General features: G+C 47.3%; 1 protein-coding gene across 3 annotated transcripts in view; it reads right to left on the bottom strand.

The window, feature by feature from the left end:
* The window catches only part of KANK4 (KN motif and ankyrin repeat domains 4), a 54,585-nt gene extending 38,139 nt beyond the window's left edge, over positions 1-16,446 (bottom strand). For 2 of the 3 annotated variants that reach the window (XM_039486591.1, XM_039486593.1), the window contains exons 1-2: positions 16,374-16,440; positions 10,839-11,029 (exon numbers count right to left, since the gene is read on the bottom strand). The gene's annotated coding sequence lies outside the window, so the exon portion shown is untranslated. Of the gene's footprint in view, positions 1-10,838; positions 11,030-16,373 lie in introns of all 3 variants that reach the window. The other variant, XM_039486592.1, reaches the window with a different exon arrangement.
* Between the last annotated feature and the right edge of the window lie 992 nt (positions 16,447-17,438).

Genomic DNA, 17,438 nt, shown 5'->3' with positions numbered 1-17,438 from the left:
TGCATGATGATCTTGCCCTAAGCAAACAGAGAAGGTGGTGCTGGCTATGGGGGTTGATAATGGAACACAAAGCCTTTCACTGGTAGGTTTGAATCTATCCTGTGTCAGAAATGACTGAAAGTTATGAGTGTCTGATCAACACTGAGGGGTCTCTGTGAAGTAAGTTTGTGGCCTGAATCCAGGTCCTTGTGCACAAGTATTTACATCACCAAACTGGTATTAGAGCTGATGCTAATAGACCGTCTCAGCGGAGAGACAAAGGATTGTTTAAGAGCGGAAACTGTATTCCTCTCTAGAGGTGAATTGCTGGGGCAGGGTTGGAAAGGTTGCAATGCTGCCCACTATGCTGTACTTGGTTTGTGCCTAGTCAGAGGGCTTCTTTTTCCAGAACTGTCAATCCAGCACTTTTCATAACCACAAAATTAACTAAAAAGACAGTGATTAGAATAACCAGTGAACATTGCAAACAAAATGACCAGGATATTATCAGTGGCAAAGTAGCTATGTTTGGTCATAGTTTACCCAAGCAAAACCGGGCTAATTGTACTCCTTTAAGCCTATTGGCATTCATGGAACATTTATAGTACTTTTGAAGGTTACAGTGATTGCACACAGATCTTACAGATGCTGTCAGGTCAAATTTGGCTGAAAATTTAAGTTTTGTAAAAAATAAGGTATTACCAAAACTAAGGGCAAATATTTATATTAAATGATTCCATTATGTTAAAAATATATTTTGTATACAGTTTTAAGAAAACGAGGCAAATAAACATTCCCCTGAAGCATTTGCAACCCAAACATTGCGTTTGTGCATGAGAACCAGCAAGTGAAATTGTCTGGAAACAGAAACAAAAGTGAAACTTTACTTGTCCATTTGCATTGTCCAAGCAGTGAGGTATGTTCACTGTTTGCACAATTAATTAAAAATAAACTAGCCACTTCAATGGCTTTGAAAATTTCACCTGTTACACTTTTCATCATTAAATCAGCCCACACGATGATGATATGTTGTTGCCTAGTGATAAAGTTAAGTCTTTGTATTTCTCTTTTACAGTTCATTAATGTGGTCGGGTGTTCAAATATAACTTCTGTTTGCTTATTTAATGATCACTGCAGGCTTGATGTGTCAGATTCCACTGGTTTACTGTATTCGTGTATCCTGTGATAGGGTATGTAAAGCCTACACTGAGAAAGGAGGAGTTAATAACTTTTGGGTTCAATCAGTCCTGACCTGCTGCACTTGCAGAAGGTGTCTGGCCTGGCGGGAGATACCTAACAGGGCTGAACCTGGCTCAGTTGGGGTCTGACTGAGAAGGAGAGCAGATCTCTGGCTCTTATTCAAGGAGAGAGGTATGGCTGGATCTAGGAAGCTGAGGTGACCTGATGGCAGATAAGAGCCTCCTTGAAGGAAGCAAGGCAGGCCTGCAATATGGAGCCCAAGGCAGTTGTAAAGGAAAGCAGGGGAAGTGAGTCTCTCTAGTATTCTCTGTGCTGGTGGAGAAGCTTGCAGGGAGTGGCGAAACTCCTTCGGGGTCAGGGACTGCCCTGGGAGAGGAGTAGAGAAAACTCCCCTACAGCAGAGGTAGCTGGATGGTAGAAAGTACTAAGAAGCTCTGCAGGAGCCTGGAGAAAAGGCCTTGGGAATGTGATGCTGGTACACGGTACACCCAGGAAGAGGCTGTGGGAAAGGCCTAATATAGGGCAAGGTAGGAAGTAGTCCAGGGAGGCAGCCAGGGAGTCTGTGTACACTGGCCTTGGCCTTTTATTAAAGGGGCCCTGGACCAGAACCCGGAGGTGAGGGAGGGCCTGGGCTCCATATTGGCTTGCTGATGAAGGTGGTGTAGAAATTCCCCTGTCACCAGGGGGTAAGGATTATTGAAACCCTCTGATACAAGGAGTAAGGACAAAGGCCCAACATGGGGTTGGCGGGTTATTGTTTGGACTCTTTGTTAACCCAGGAAGGGCCAGGAGTATCCATGTACTGGCTGGAGGGCTGAGTCCCAAGCAGAGGTGGATCACCAGCAGGCCTAAATGGCCTTTTGGTGGTGGCAACTGAGGGGAAGGCCCTGGCCACAAGGGAGTGCTCTAGAGGCGAGTCATACTCTTCCATAACTGTTCTGTATATAGTCGTGTATTTGCCCTTTATATATGATATATTTTCTATACTATATGTGTATATAAATAATTAATTCCAAGTATAATGTCAGACCATTTTCAATTAATTTTTCCCTTTTGAAAGACCCAGTAGTTTGTTCTTATTCTAGCATCTCCTCCTCAGATTCACTTGGCTAAAACATGCAGTCTTAACCAAGCAAAACTCCAAAAGATTTGAAGTGGGTCTATAAGTCCCTGGGGCTCCGATTCAGCAAAACACTTAAGCATGGACTTGAGTCTATCCCTGCTTAGTAAATCACGTAAGCCTGGGCCTAAGACCCATTAAGGTCAATGAGATATAAGCATGTGTTTTAAAGTTGAGCATTTGCGTAAATGGATTGGTGAATCAGGGCCTGAAGTAGAAATGCAGCCCTAAAGGAGGTTTGGCCTGGTGTCTGATCTATATTTAAGGATCTCCAGAAGAGGTATCAGACTGTCACCAGTGGCCAAATTCTGCGCCTCTCAGCTTGTGCTCACAAATGGGCGTTAAGCAGTGCAGCAAAAATAAAGGCGAAAAGTCTGACCCAGAAGTGTTGCTATTGATTCTCTACCAGATGCTGCAGTTCTTTAAACTCTTGTTCTCTCGAGTGCAGCTCTTTGCAGGAGTGGAGTTTATAAAATGGAGTACACCCAGCCAGTTGTGGTCAGTTGTTTGTTTCTTCTCAGCTTGGCAGCAGGGCCGGTGCAACCATTTAGGTAACTGCACTAGGATTTGGGGGGTGCCATTTTCTTCGGGAGTGACCGCAGCGGCCGGATCTTCGGCCGCCCCAGTCACCACCGGCATTTAGGCGGAGGGAGCTGGGGCAGGGGAGTGCGGGGAGGGCTTCCTGCTGCAAGTAAGGGGCGGGGTGGCACGCAGGGGAACTCCCCTCCCCAGCTCACCCCTGCCCCGACTCCTCTCTGAGCACGCCGTGGCCGCTTCACTTCTCCCACCTCCCAGGCTTGCGGTGCCAATCAGCTTAGGTGCCGCAAGCCTGGGAGGTGGGAGAAGTGAAGCGGCCATGGCGTGCTCGTGCGCGGAGCAGGGGTGAGCTGGGGCAGGGGGGGGTGCCTCAGGGCGGAGGGTGGGAGTGAGGAGCTGCCGGGGGGGGGGCGCCTCAGGGCGGAGCAGGGAGCTGCTGCAGGGGGGGTGCCTCAGGGTAGGGGTGTGTGGGGTGGGGAGGGCGCAAGGTGGAAGTTTCGCCTAGGGCGCAAAACATCCTTGCACTGGCCCTGCTTGGCAGTCAGCATGGACGCTACTCCTATCTTCAGGAGACAGTGCTTTGATGAAGAGTGCTGGTTATTGGGGACGCATAGTAATGCGAACGCTAAGGGGAAGTGAGGATTTTTCTTGTATTGGCCATGAATATGTCTGCATAAGGAGACTGTGGCGGCATGAGATATAAATAGCTGATGTTAAAGAGAGACACTGACAGGATAGATAGATGGGAGAAATTATCCAGTGAGCTGTTCTGCAGATTTATTCCAAACAGTGCTATGGAGCACTGTAAGATCTTAGATCATCTGTCCATATATGTGGCAGCTAGATGGGTTAAGGTGGCACCGGAGCAAATTTAATTCTCAGTTCTGAATGCTCTCTTTTGTGTTAGTGAGCTTGCACAGCTTGTTGGGTTAAGCCCACAGTTCTTAGCTTTTCCTACCCCATATTGGAGAAGGGAAAAGAAAGCAGCAAAATCAAATATTTCAAGGCTTTGTAAGTAAGTGATGGGACCTTTACAGCTGGATTCAGTGGCAGGGGATGGCAAGGAAAGGTCTGGGGAGGGGTGTTGGGGGATTTGTGGTGGCAGAAAGCCACTGCAACTTTGCCTTTGCCAAGGAATCCTCAGGTGCCCAGGAAATGGCTGGAGAAAGGAGTGGTCAGGAGTTATGCTGATTCAACACACCCACTGGAAGTCCTCCAAAGGAGACCCATCAGTAAGTTAAACCTGCCTCCTTAATGGAGAGCAAGGTGTGGCAACACCATCTGTGCTCCCTCATAGTGAATTTCCCCTAGGGGAAGAGAGGGCCGGGCTGACACAGGGAGATGTAATTTGCACACCTCTGTGCCAAATATCTACGGGGAATCTAGCCCTTGCTATTAAAAATGTTACCGAAAATCTGCTCTATCCAGGCGGTCTGCTTGATTACACAATAGCCCAGCAGAGCTATTGTTACAAGTGGACATACCACGAACAAATATGGCCTCACAGGGAATATTTGTTACATGTATTTTCAATTCTGTTTGGATACACAGGAAGAAAAAGAATGCGTTTTCAATCTGGTAGGTGCAGCAGTGCAAGAGAGAAGTCAGCTATGTAGGGATGGGCTCAGATGATCCAAAATAGAAAACAACATGCAGTGTGGGAATGGGCAAGAACAGGTAGAGAGAGAGAAGAAAAGGCTTGAAATTTTAGTGTGATTAAGTAGAAAATGGCCTGGTTAAAACATACGTGGTTTATGTGGCAGGATTTTTTGATGAAGTCAAAAGTCCACTGAAGTCAGTGGAAAGTTTCCTGTAGACTTCAGTGGGCTTTGGCTCAAGACCATAGGGAGATGAGAAATGTAGGCAGAGAATAACAAATGAGATTCAATTGGAGCACATGCAAGCTGGGTAATGTTACTCCAAAGCGCACATTCAGAGGGAGGCAGAAACTCACTAGCAGAAAGACAGTGGCCAATTGGAAGAATGACAAATGTACTTGTGTGGCTGGCAGGAATGGCTTTCAAGGAAAAATTAAAAGTTAAATATGTCTAGATATGACAGAGGGGATAAACTCTTGAAACCAGAGCCGACGAGAGGGGTGGGGAAGCTGGTACAAATTACCAGGGCCCAGAGGTCCGGAAGAGGGCCTAGGGCCCGGCTTCACCGGCTTCGTTGGCCCGGTTTAGCCAGTCCACCCTTGCTGGGGGGGCCCCAAAAATGTTTTCACCAGGGCCCGAACGCACTCTTGGCAGCCCTGCTTGAAACCGCCTGGAAACTAAAGCTGGCACATAATGCAGCCCCTCACTGAGGCTGAAATTCACCCCTGTGCAGGGGACAAGCCCGAGAGCTATGCACTGTTTAAGTCATGGCCAATTTTAAGGATTGAATTGGTACTATTCCTTGTGCTGGACCTCTGCACGAGGTGAATTTCAGCCTAAGTCAGTGGGCTTTCACAACGAAGGCGAGGGCATCAGTGCTTTAGGAGTTGCTGCTTGCCTGTGAATTTAATCTTGAAAGGGTTTGGGATCAGATTACATCAGAGACTGCCCCTCTCTCTATGATCCACATATCCACCGTTGCAACCAGTGAAAAGGTTTGAGCTGGACTTCCCTAGTTACAAATGGGTGAGAGCTTCTGACTGAAGGCCCCTCAACTGTCATTCCGTTGCCCCCTTAGTGCACTAGAGCCTTGTTAACTTTCTATATGTACTATGAGCTCATCTTTTTCTCCAGAGCACTCCGGGTATGTCCACGCTGCAATTAAAGACCCGGGGCTGGCCACTGCCGGCTGACTTGGGCTCACAGGGCTCAGGCTGTAGGGCTGTTTAATTATAACATATACGTTTGGGTTCAGGATGAGACCAGGCTGCAAACTGAGCCCAAATATCTACACTGCAGTTAAATAGCCCTGTGGTGTGAGCAGCATGGGCCAGCCGTGGGTTTTTAATTGCCGTGTAGACATACCCTTAGGGACAGGCTGTCTGGGGATATGTTTTATCTGAAGCATGGGGATAGGGTGGGTGTTTACAGATGAGCGGTTCACTATTTATTGTGTTCATGGCATAACCACAGAAGTTAGATAAACATAAAATACTTGTTCTGGAAGGTTGCAACGTAACACTGCTTTAGTTTGTAAAATCCAGAACCTAATACACAAGAACCAAAAATGGGGAGACAAAGCAGGCTGCTCCCTACGGCAGTGAGTCACAACTCAACCTGCCTTGCTCTAGGATGGCTTTTTGCAGGTTGACTGCTCCTGAATACTCCGCCTGCATGCTTCCCTACAGAGCCCCCTAGCACACAAGTAGGGCCAGGAAACACCTGCCAGCTTAAAGTGATAGCTTGTAACTTTAACACCGTTTTCAATACATCACATTCATCACTCTGCATTATTGACATTGTAAGCTCCTCTCACCACCAGTGCCAGAGCATGGGATGGGGGCACCTGCTATGTAACATCCTTTAGACACTGAAAGAAATGATCTCATTAATATTTGAAGGCTGTGAATTCCAGGGAGATCTGGGAGTTCATTATAAAGGTATAACCAAGAGTGATGGAATGAAATTACGAAAGGGAAACATTAGGCTGAGCTTTCTGACAGTGAGATTAGTTAGTCCATTGATTAATCTCCACTTCATTGCCATGTTTAAAATTAGGCTGACTGTATTAGGGAATGTACAGCAGGGATAGGGTGCCCAGATAGCAAGTGTGAAAAATCGGGACCGGAGGTGTGTGAGGGGGTAATAGGAGCCTATATAAGAGAGAGACCCAAAAATCAGGACTCTCCCTATAAAATCGGCACATCTGGTCATCCTAAGCAGGGAAAATACTCGCACAGTCAGGGAAGTGAGCTACTTGTCCAAATAGGCCAAATTCAGCCCTGGTGCAAGAGGGCACAACTTCATCGCTTGAGGCGTCCCTGAGGTTCATCTGTCTCACTCAGGCATCTGAACAGTCCTAGGAGCCTCAAGAATTGGAGAGAACAAATGTGGCATTAAAGGCTCCTTGAGATCCTCAGTCAAGTGCAGCTCCGGCAGACTCAAGGATCTAGAGTCAAGGACACTCAGAACCATTAGGCTAGTAGCCAACTGTGTTGAAGACCAGATGACTAGTAGACCCCAATAAATGTGGCTTCAGTAGGTGTATGCACAAGAAAGAATGACTTGGCAAATTTAACTCAGACAAATCAGGCTGCTGAGTAACTACCCCAAAATTACTTAATCAATTAAAGGAATTGTTTTCAAAATAATATGTGAAACTCTCAAGGAGTCTTTAGGTGTTTAAATAGCCATTTAATGAGATGGCAGTAAAAGTTATGCAGATATTAATTTTACTAAAACTGCTTATTGCTGTTTGTTAAATGTAGTTAATGCTCTGTCAACATTTCCATTAAAACGACAAGTTCAAGGAAAGACACATCCTATCTAGAGACTTCCCTTTTATGACTTGCCAGGGTAAGAAAACATCATTCAGACTCTTCCTCTAAAACCTCTTTGACAAGTGGCTGCTAGTCTCTTCTAGCCAGGAATCAGGTAGTGTTATAAAAGCAGTGTTGGCAATTCTTGTCATTTTTATTGAATTGTGCAATATGTAGTGTGTTCCTTAAAGTCCCAGCTCCTGGAGTCATGTGACTATATGAATCTCATGGTTGCAGAAAAAAGTTTGAACATGTGAATCCTAAATACTTCAAAACCAGAAGGCAAATAAAAAGAACCTACTGCTAATATTTCATTATTATTAAGTCAATCTCATGAGTTTTTGGAAGCCCTGACTCATGGTTTTTGAACATTCAGACATGGCAATACAATGAAGCTAGAAGTGCCAGGTTATTCTTCATCTCTTCTGACTGCTTGCCTCTGTTTTTCTAATTACTGTACATGCTGGAACAAAGATCCTCATCATGCAGGCTTTGGAGACTGGGCATAGTACCATCTCAGTACAACCACCACCATCATCATTGACACACCCACTGCAAAGAAACCAAGTTGGTGGCTTCTCCAAGTACACAAGGTTGTCTTCAACTTGGCCAGACCTTAATGCTCCAAGGCCTTTCTGAGGAGGTTTCCATGCTCAGGTAAGAACATAGGATCAGGGGTTCTGCTGGAGTTTGTGGTGGAATGGAGTCTGTAGCTGCTGTTAAACAGGAAGGAGGTGAATCTAAGATTCACCCTGAAAGGAGAGCCACTTTTGCCTGAGTTGATTTGGAAAGAGCCTGATGTCCCACCTTGAGGGATGGAAAGAAGCCTTGGAGCAATGTCTTAATTTCTTAAGAAACAACAGACGCCCAGTGGATGCTGGACACCTAACTCCCCTCTGTGCCTTTGAAAATCTCCCCCCCACTCACTGTCTCACCTGCTCTCTCTCTGCTGTCTCATTTGCTGGGTACAGGGCAACTAAGTTTTTTTCCTCAGGCAGTAGCAGTGGTCAGGGAGCTGGTGTGAGTCTCACACAGACCCTCCTGTGTGCCTCAGCTCTGGGCATGGAACTTGACAGATAGCCCACACCTCCGCTTTGGGGGCAAGCTTGCTGCACAGAGACTTTGGAGGACAGGGAGCCCAGGCAATGAGAAGAGAAGAGACTGAGTGAGGTACTTGGGACACCAAGAACTACTTACTCTACCCCCTGGCAAAAGAGGCCCAAGGATTAACTGCAGGTAGAAGACAGGGCAGAAACTAGGAAGATGTACACTCTTCACTAAGCTGCATGGGTGGAGTGAAACTCTTTTGGTGATTTCCTGGTCTGCTATTTCTTTTACTTTTTTAATAATCCTATCAGCCCTGCTTTCTCCCGTCTGCCACAGGAGTTAATGCCCATTTCAGTTCCCTCCAGCTCTCTGACCTTTAATAGCTTGCGGGTCTGTCTACACTAAGGAAACTCTATGTTGGCAGAGCTACGCTGGCATAGCAAGAGTGTAGAGGCAGCCTACACTGACAGAGGGGGGGTTTCTATTGGCATAGTACCACTGCATCCCAGAACAAAGCACTCTTCTGTTGATATAGCTCCATCTACACTGGGGATCATATCAGTGTAGCTATGTCAGACCAATGGATCTATGCCAATATAACTTTTCAGTGTAGATCTGCCCTTGGACATCCTCAGCAGCTGGGCGTGAGGGAGAGACAGCCAGGTACTGTGCTCAGACCCTCAGGGAACTGCCCCTTCATTCTTCCTGTGGGCTGGTCTGCACTTGAAAGTCATATCTGCATAGCTACGCCAACATAACCGCCAGAGTAGATGCAGCTGTGTCAACAGAAGAGTGCTTCCATCAGGGTAGCTAATGTCGTTCGAGAAGGTGATGTTTCTGCATCTACAGAAAAACCCCTTCTGTCTGCATAGGCTCTGTCTACATTACAGGGCTCTGCTGCTATAGTCTCTGTAATGTAGACATAGTCTGTGATTAAATAAGGGTTCCCTGCTCACTGGCCATTAGCAGTGCCCATCACGGCAGCCAATGATTATAAAGGGTCCTTTTGTGCAGAACACCCGAATGTATTTATTTTTCTAAACCTCCATCAACGTGCAATATCCACTTTATTCCACAGTTGCATGAGGTTAAAAGAACAGGACTTGGCTCACTGTGTAAACCCTCTGCTCACGGTCCATACCACTCGCCTATATAAAAGCTTGCACACACAGCAAATTTTGCAGTGTTGGAGGTCTGTGTTACAATGTGATCATTCTCCCAGCTCTGCTAGATCTGTTTGGTCTTGTCTGTGTAGATGGAACCTAACTATTTGCAGAGCCCTGTAAAAACCTAGGACCTAACTACAGTGTCAGTTACATCTCATGTTTTTCTTAAATTCTGATATGTGATAACATTAGAATCATGGAGACACAGACAACAGGTAATTTAATGTGAGAAGGTTTTAGAAATAAGGGCCAGCTCCTCAGTTGTGAGTAGGCAGCAGGATGAAAGTGGCAGGAATCCTGCTCCGCAAAGCTCAGGTTCTGCTCTGTTACACCATTGTAAAGCAGGTGTAACTTCATTTACTCCAGCTTTTTCACCTGTGTAACTGAGAGCAGGATTTAGCCACAAGCAGGCAGGCCTCTCACTGCTCACAAGAATAAGACTGGCAAGCAGGGGTGCAAACTTCTCTAGTCAGTCATGCTCACAACTATCCTAGCTTAGAGAACTGATGGGTGCTCACCTTCCTGCTGGGATTTTAACTCAGTTGTGACCCGCATCCTGGAGGGGAACTATAGCTCTTTTTAAGGTACCGAGTGGACAGTTTTTCTTTAAGCTTTATTTTTTGTAGTGGTAGTGTAGTTTTATAATACAACCTCTGAGCATCCTGAAAGGTTCGCTATCCGTTCTTCCTCCTGCAGTGAAGAATGACTCTGCAGCACTGACTTCTCACAAATTACTGACCATACAGGAGGTTTTAGTACTTGTACCCATCCCCTCTGCCATACAGTTCAGGGAAAAGGGAGCTGAATCAGATGGAGAATAAGAGCAGATGCATGTTTTCACCTGTTAGCTGAGACATCAAATGGGCCGGACAAGCAAATAAGAGGCATCACAATTCAGGCTTTTTGTGTTTTGATATGAATTGCTTAACAAGTTGAGTTATGTAAACCCATGAGAAATTGTGACGGAAATGTCAGATCCTTCTGTTTACGACACAGATGTTGAGCTTTAGCAAAATTACCAGTCTAGCTACAGAAAAGAATCTAGGATTGGTAAGCATATAACAAGTGTAGTCTGAAAAGTTATCTCAGGACAGGCATAAGAGCCAGAAATTCCTACATTCTAATACTAGCCCTGACACTGACTGTCTGTTTGACTGTGGGCAACTCACCTAACTACTCTGCTTCAGTTTCCCTATCTAAGAGGTGGCTGAGAGTACTTCCCCATTGTGCATCTCAGGCATATTGCCAAGATTGATTAGCTAATGTTTATACAGTGCTTGTTCTAAGTCTTAGGCCTGGTCTACACTAAGGGGGGAATCAATCTAAGTTATGCAACTTTAGCTACGTGAATAACGTACTTAGATCTACTTACCACGGTGTCTTCACTGTGGTAGGTCGACTGCTGATGCTCCCCCGTCAACTCCGCCTACACTTCTCGCTCTGGCGGAGTATTGGAGTCGACGTGAGAGCGCTCGGTGGTCGATTTATCGCGTCTTCACTAGACGTAATAAATTGACTCCCATTGGATCGATTGCTCTGGACGTAAGTGTAGACATGCCTTCACTGTATATCAACAACTAAATAGTCACTTCTCTGTAAAGGCTAACAGTGCCCCCCCACAGGGCTACCTGCCTCCCCATGACTATATAGCAGCATTTCTGCAATGAGCCATTTGGCACTGATTCCTAGAGTTTTGCAAAGTTTATGGATTCTGCCAATTTTACAAAATGAGATTTTTCCCCCCAAAATAAATCCCCTATTTACCAGAGGAATGTCACAATTATTTCTTACTTCCATTTTTACCCCTTTACCATTTTTTGGGCTGACAGATATAAAAGCAGGGCGGTCACTACAGGGCGAGTCCTGAACTTGCTGAGTGGATGGCAAAGCTCTTGTTGACATCCAAGGGACTAGGATTTGGCAGTCTTCCCTCCCCAAAGCCACCCTGCAGTCTTACATTGAAGGTTGATAAAATAAAAAGCAACGTATTTAGTGTATTTAAAATGGGCAAAGTTATTTTTTCCTCCTTGTGCTGGTATTTTTATTTTTTTTTACTTTTGCACAGCTGGGCTTGTAGCATATGGCCAAGGATACCTCAGTCATGTGTTGTATGACCTGACATTCCACTGGCTAAGGACATAGCTTCTGGTGCATAGTCTGGCATATACACATGAACATATTAAAGGAGAGGAGACCAAGACTTTCATGGAATGTAGACTTTTTCCTTTTTATGAGGAGATCATCAGCACGCACCTTGTCTTTCATCTATGGCTATTTTTTAACCTGATACTGCTCTTATAGTGGTGTAAATTGGAAGAACCTCCATTGAAGCCAGTGGTTTAAAATTGGTGTCTGATCAGAACGAGGCTCATGGACTCTAGTTGGTCTTGCACATTATTACACTGGTTAATGGCCTAATTCATTCAGAAACATGTGCAACATTCACTTTACACTGCAGTCTACAGATTGCTTTTTCAGCAGATGTGCACACTTTTCTGATACATTAACTGCATTCAGTCCAGTACAGAACTGCTTGCACTTCTCCAGCATGTACCCAGAATGTGGACAAGTTCAGTCCATCAAACAATCCCAAAACATACACAGTAGCAGTCTAGGTTAAAGATATCAGCTGCCATGTTTAGCTGAGAGTTTAAAAGTTATACAGTATTTGCTGAAATCTGTATCATGCTGTTCAAGAACAATGACGTGTCATAGCAACTATGCTGTCATATGGTGCGCTCAGTGGGGAAAAAACATTAACACAAAATGTCCACTTGAAACTTGTCAGGCCAAATTCATTCCTGGTGATTTTCCAAAGGCTTCCCTGCAGTCCTAGCAAACATGGATTTGGTCATAATGCTTTGAAATAAAATGTTACTTGAAAAATATTTGGTGGGCATGTTCCAGGAGCATGACCTGAACTAGTAACTTAGTGGTAAAGATTGAGTGAATGAGCTTTATTAATATAACATCATTCATCTTGTAGAATCCCGGTGTATTTTGTAAATTAAACAATATGCAGGGATCAAACTACCCATCAGTCAGATGCAGCCATTTCTGGGAAAGCAGAGTCAGTTATATTTCTGCCCTCAAATGTACATACTAGCATTAGACTCTATGGGCCATATTTTAAGCACCCACTCATGGACCAAATTTTAAAAGTGCTTGACTTCCATTTAAGCACTCAGCAGTTCCCAGTATGATGCTGGTTTTTTTAAAAATCTGGCTGTGTATGTTTGCTGACCTTATTGAAGGAAGGATCACAGAGCAAAATGGAATAATTTTGCAACATATGGGCTCTGTTATTTATTTTGATTACAGTGGGGCCTAGAAGCCCTAACTGAGATCAGGGTTCCATTGTGCTAGGTACTATGCAGTAAAAAAAAAATCCATGCTCTGAAAAGCTTACAAGCCCAAGGTCCCCCACCCCTCAATTCCTTTTGTGGAGGTGAATCAAGTCCCATGTAGTCAGAGTATCTATATTACAACACCTGATCTCTACTGCAAGCACTTCCACCTTCTTCTAATACAGCATGTATTCCCTATCTCTGGAGGCATCACAACAGAATGGATCAAACAGCGGTCTGTTCTAGTGTTGCAACACTGTTTGTACAGTTTATTTCCAACGTCCAGATACCAATATAACTACCAATTGGCCTGGCAAAGAGGTGGAGTATCGCTGACAGACCCCAGTTGTCAGGGGGCAGCATTGAACCTGAGATCTTTGGAGCTAAAGGCATCAGCCTCTACTGCATGAGCTAAAAGCTCCCTGCCTGTTAGCCAAGGCTATAGCAGACACATCAATCTCTAGATAAAAACAACAAGGAGTCTGGTGGTACCTTAATGACTGACAGATTTATTTGGGCATAAGCTTTTGTGGGTAAAAAACCCACTTCTTCAGATGCATGGATTGAAAAATTACAGATGCCAGCATAAATATTTATGTAATTTTTACCCTATGCATCTGAAGAAGTGGGTTTTTTACCCACAAAAGCTTATGCCCAAATAAATCTGTTAGTCTTTAGGTGCCACCGGACTCCTCGTTGTTTTTGTGGATGCAGACTAACACGGCTACCCCTCTGAATCTCTAGATGGTCTAAGTGCCTCTAGAGGGGGACCGAACACCACACCAAGCAGGCATGGGTTACAGTGGCACTGCATGATATCCACTACAGTACAAGGGACTGAATCTGATTTCACTTACACTGGTATACACTTTGTGACTCAAGTGACTTCAGTGGAGTACTGCAGATTTACACCAGTGTATGTGAGATTGGAATCAGACCTGTATACGTTTTGTCTTAGTGCCATAACAGGTCACAGATTGAACGTCTTGTCTTGAAGAAGGCAATTTATCACTGGGCTCACCAGCTCCTGGCAGGGCTGCGACTTGAGACTTATTACCAGTGAGAAAATGTAATAAATCTTGTGATGAGAGAAATTGCACTGTACTCACTTTACTACAACCCCCCCCCCAAAAAAAACCAACAACAAGCCCCTGGGCATAATTATTGCACAATGACACAGAAGTGGGCCCGTGAGCTGTGAGCTCCGAGCCCCAGTACCCCGCAGGGCAGAAGCCAGGAGCCCCACGGAGCAGAAACCCTGAACTCCGGCACCATGCGGGGATAAAGGTGGGAGCCCAGAGCTCCAGCCCACTGTGGGGCTAAAGTCCTGAGCTCCAGTGTCCCGCTGGGAGCCTGGAGCCCCAGAGCTGGGCGTCTGGAGCCCCAAGCCCCGCAAGACTAAAGTCCAAAGCCCACAGAGAGGTAGAGCCCAGGTAAAGTTACACTCTGAGTACCTATGAGGATGGGTAGGGATAGGAACCATCTATTACGTCCCGAGTACCCATGAGAGAGGGTTAGGGGTGGAATCTTAAATTGTGCGGGTAACATGAGCCCCAGTGCCCTGCGGGGATGAAGCCTGGAGCCCTGGTGCCCCACGGGGCAGAAAGGTCAAGCCCCCCCCCACACACACACACCCTGCAGGGCTAAAGTTGGGAGTCCTGAGCCCCAGCACCCCACTGGGGCAGAAGCTCCAAGCCCCACCACCTGCAGGACTAAAGCTGGGAACCCTAAGCCCCCAGGCCCTGTATAATTACCTGATGCTGTCAGGTAATTAAGCAAAACTTCTAGGTTTTGTCATTTTGAAAATAGCAATAGCAACATTTTCATGAATTTGTTTGCAACCCAAACACTGCAGCACTCTGCTAGTGCATGAGAACCTGAAAGTGAAATTGACTAGAAGCAAAAAATGAAACTGTCTAGTCTATTTTCCTTTTCCAAGATGAATGAAATTTTAAAAAGGAAACAGGAAAAAACATAAAAAACAAATTAAATTTTAAACATTTTTTACTGGGCACACTGGCCAGGGGAGATATTTTCCTTTTAAATGTATATAGTTTAACCTGAGATGGCACTTTTATAATCTATGTAGTTTTCTTTACTCTTTGCAAATGTGAATAATGTTGATTTGTTTAGTGCTTATACTGTTCTACCCCAGGGGTTCTCAGTGTTTTTCTTTCTGAGGGCCCCTGCAACATGCTATAAAAATTCCAGGGCCTAGCAAGGGGGGGGAGGCATAGAGATAGGGCTCCTGGATCCAGGTGCAGGGGGGCTCCAGTCTCTGAGCTTCAATCGCGGGGGGAGGGGGGGCTTCTACTCCAAGGGGCTGGAGGTTCAGAGCTTCTTTAGCCCCATTAGGCTGGGGGACTCGGGGCTTCTGCAGCACCAGGTGCTGAGTTTGGGGTTTGTGCCCCACCGGGGACACCAATGCTCAGGGCTCTCAGCTTTAGCCCTGCTGGGCAGTGGGGCTCGGAGATCCAGGTTTTAGCCCTGCGGGGCTCTGGGCTCCTGGCATTAGCGGCTCAGGGCTTCTGCCCCTCGGGGCACTGGGGCTTCCGGCTTGTACCCTGTGGGTGCTGGGCTCAGGGCCTGTGGATCCCGTGAAATGGGGGGCTGTGCCCCCCCCCCAGTTGAGAACTGCTGTTCTATGGTATTAGACAGTGCTTGATTCGCTGTGTAAATCAGGGAGTAACTCCACTGAACCTAATGGGATAAAACCAGGGTGAGTGGGAAATCAAGCCCATTCTCTGCCCCAAGAACTTGCAATGTGAGAGAGAGTGTGTGTGTGTGTGTGTGTGTGTTGGGGGGGATTTAGCGGGGGTTTTCCTTCTCTTCTCTCCCCCTGCTATTGATAGGTTCGTTTTTGTGGCCTTCCCAACCCGAATGACTCCCACATGGACGATGATAAGCAAAGTATTTGTACGAGTTCACGTTCCTGGCCGGTCCCGGCGCTCAGCTGAGGATTCACCCCCCGCTAGCTTGGCTCCTCGGAGTACAAGCACCGGCAGTCCTGGGGCGAGGAGTAACCCGCTGTCACAAAGGGAGAATCATCCCGGGGACACAAACCGCCCTGGCCCAGCCAACTCCAGCCAGTTCCCTTCTCAGGGCGGCGCCAGCAGCCGCCTGCCCGGTCCCCGGCCATTTCAAAGGGCAAACTGCGCCTTGTGTCTCGCAGCTCCTGGCTGCCCCAGCGGGCTGGTGTTTCCAGCTGGGGTGGGGGCAGGGGCAGATATCTACCCCCCCCCCCCAGCCCCGCCGCTGTAACAATAGATGGCAGAACCGCCTGCAGCAAACAGCTGGCGTCTAACTGCCTAGTCGAGCATGGGGCGGCTCGGCCCGGCCCGGCTCGGCTCAGCAGCTGCCATTAACCGAACCGGGCCCGATCTCTCCCCCAAACTGCAGCGCTGGGGCTGCGCAGCCCCGTGCAGGGCGATCCGGTCCCCGGGGCAGAGATGCTGCTGGAGCCCCGGACTCTAGGAGAGATGGTGCCGGAGACAAAGGCGGCGCCACAGCTGGCGGCCGGGGCGCAGCGCCGCGCTGACAAAGGAGCGAAGTTTCTTTACCTTGGGAGGCGCCTTTAGCTCCTGCCTGGCTCGTCCGAGTCCATCGGCTGCTCCCGGGCCGCCTCTGCGCTGGCAGCACCTTCCCCCCGCCCCGCACTGGGCTGCGTGTGCCGCAGCTCCCCGCCTCCCGCTGCCCGGGGCTGGGTGAGGGGGATGCCCCCGGAGGCAGCCCTGGCCTCAGATGCAAGGCTCGGTGCCTCCCCCCAGACTTTCTGCGCCTCCCGCGCTGGCCGGTCCGACCGCGCCGCGCCCGCAGCCCTCGGGCTGGTCCCGAGCTCGCCCGCTGGAGTTCGCCGCGGCTTCGGCATTTCGCGCGACCCTCGCGCTGAGCTCAGCGCGTGTCAGTGTCAGGGAAAGAGAATAGAAACGCAAGAGCTTCGAATCGTGGATTCGCGGTGTAATGGGACCAGACGCCTAACACCTAGTAGTGACCTGGTGCTTTGCCGTCTCCGAGCCTTAGGCTGCTCATCCATCAATCCTGTAACCCCCTTTATGGTTTATTAATAACGAGGAGACAGAAATCTGCGGTCTGATTTCTACCAAATACTGGGGGGGGGGGACCGCCAGCACTTTCTGAGGTCTTTAAGGTCTGCACGAGTGTCCTAATGCAGCACACGCCGTTTGATTAGATTCAAGGAGCCAAATTCTGCTGTTTAAAGTAATTCTGTTGAGGTCACTGGAGTGACTGTGTATTTGAATCTTTGTACCGGAGCTATGGCACTGACTTCAGCAGTGACCGAAGCAGTGGTGTATTATTAGTTTACACATGGGGTGTAAGAGGGTTAAAGTACGAATAATACTTCAGTCTTACACAGTGCTGTGCTTGCTTCATCCATCCAGCTCAAAGTGGGTTACAAAAGAAATTGAGCATCATTCGCTATCCGCATTTTTAGACAGGGAAGCTGAGGCCTCATCTAAGTTCACACAGCAGCTCAGTAGCAGAGGCAGGAACAGACCCTGGCTCTCCTAATGTCCAGACCAGTGTCTTATCCACGGGTCCCCACTATCCCTTGCACCCCAGTGCCATTCAGTGAGTGTGCGACAAAAATGTAACGTACATACCAG

This window comes from Mauremys reevesii, linkage group 8 (assembly GCF_016161935.1).
Source record: "Mauremys reevesii isolate NIE-2019 linkage group 8, ASM1616193v1, whole genome shotgun sequence".
Lineage (NCBI taxonomy): Eukaryota > Metazoa > Chordata > Testudines > Geoemydidae > Mauremys > Mauremys reevesii.
The sequence above is the reverse complement of the archived record's forward strand: the minus strand, read 5'-3'. Positions and strand labels throughout refer to the sequence as shown.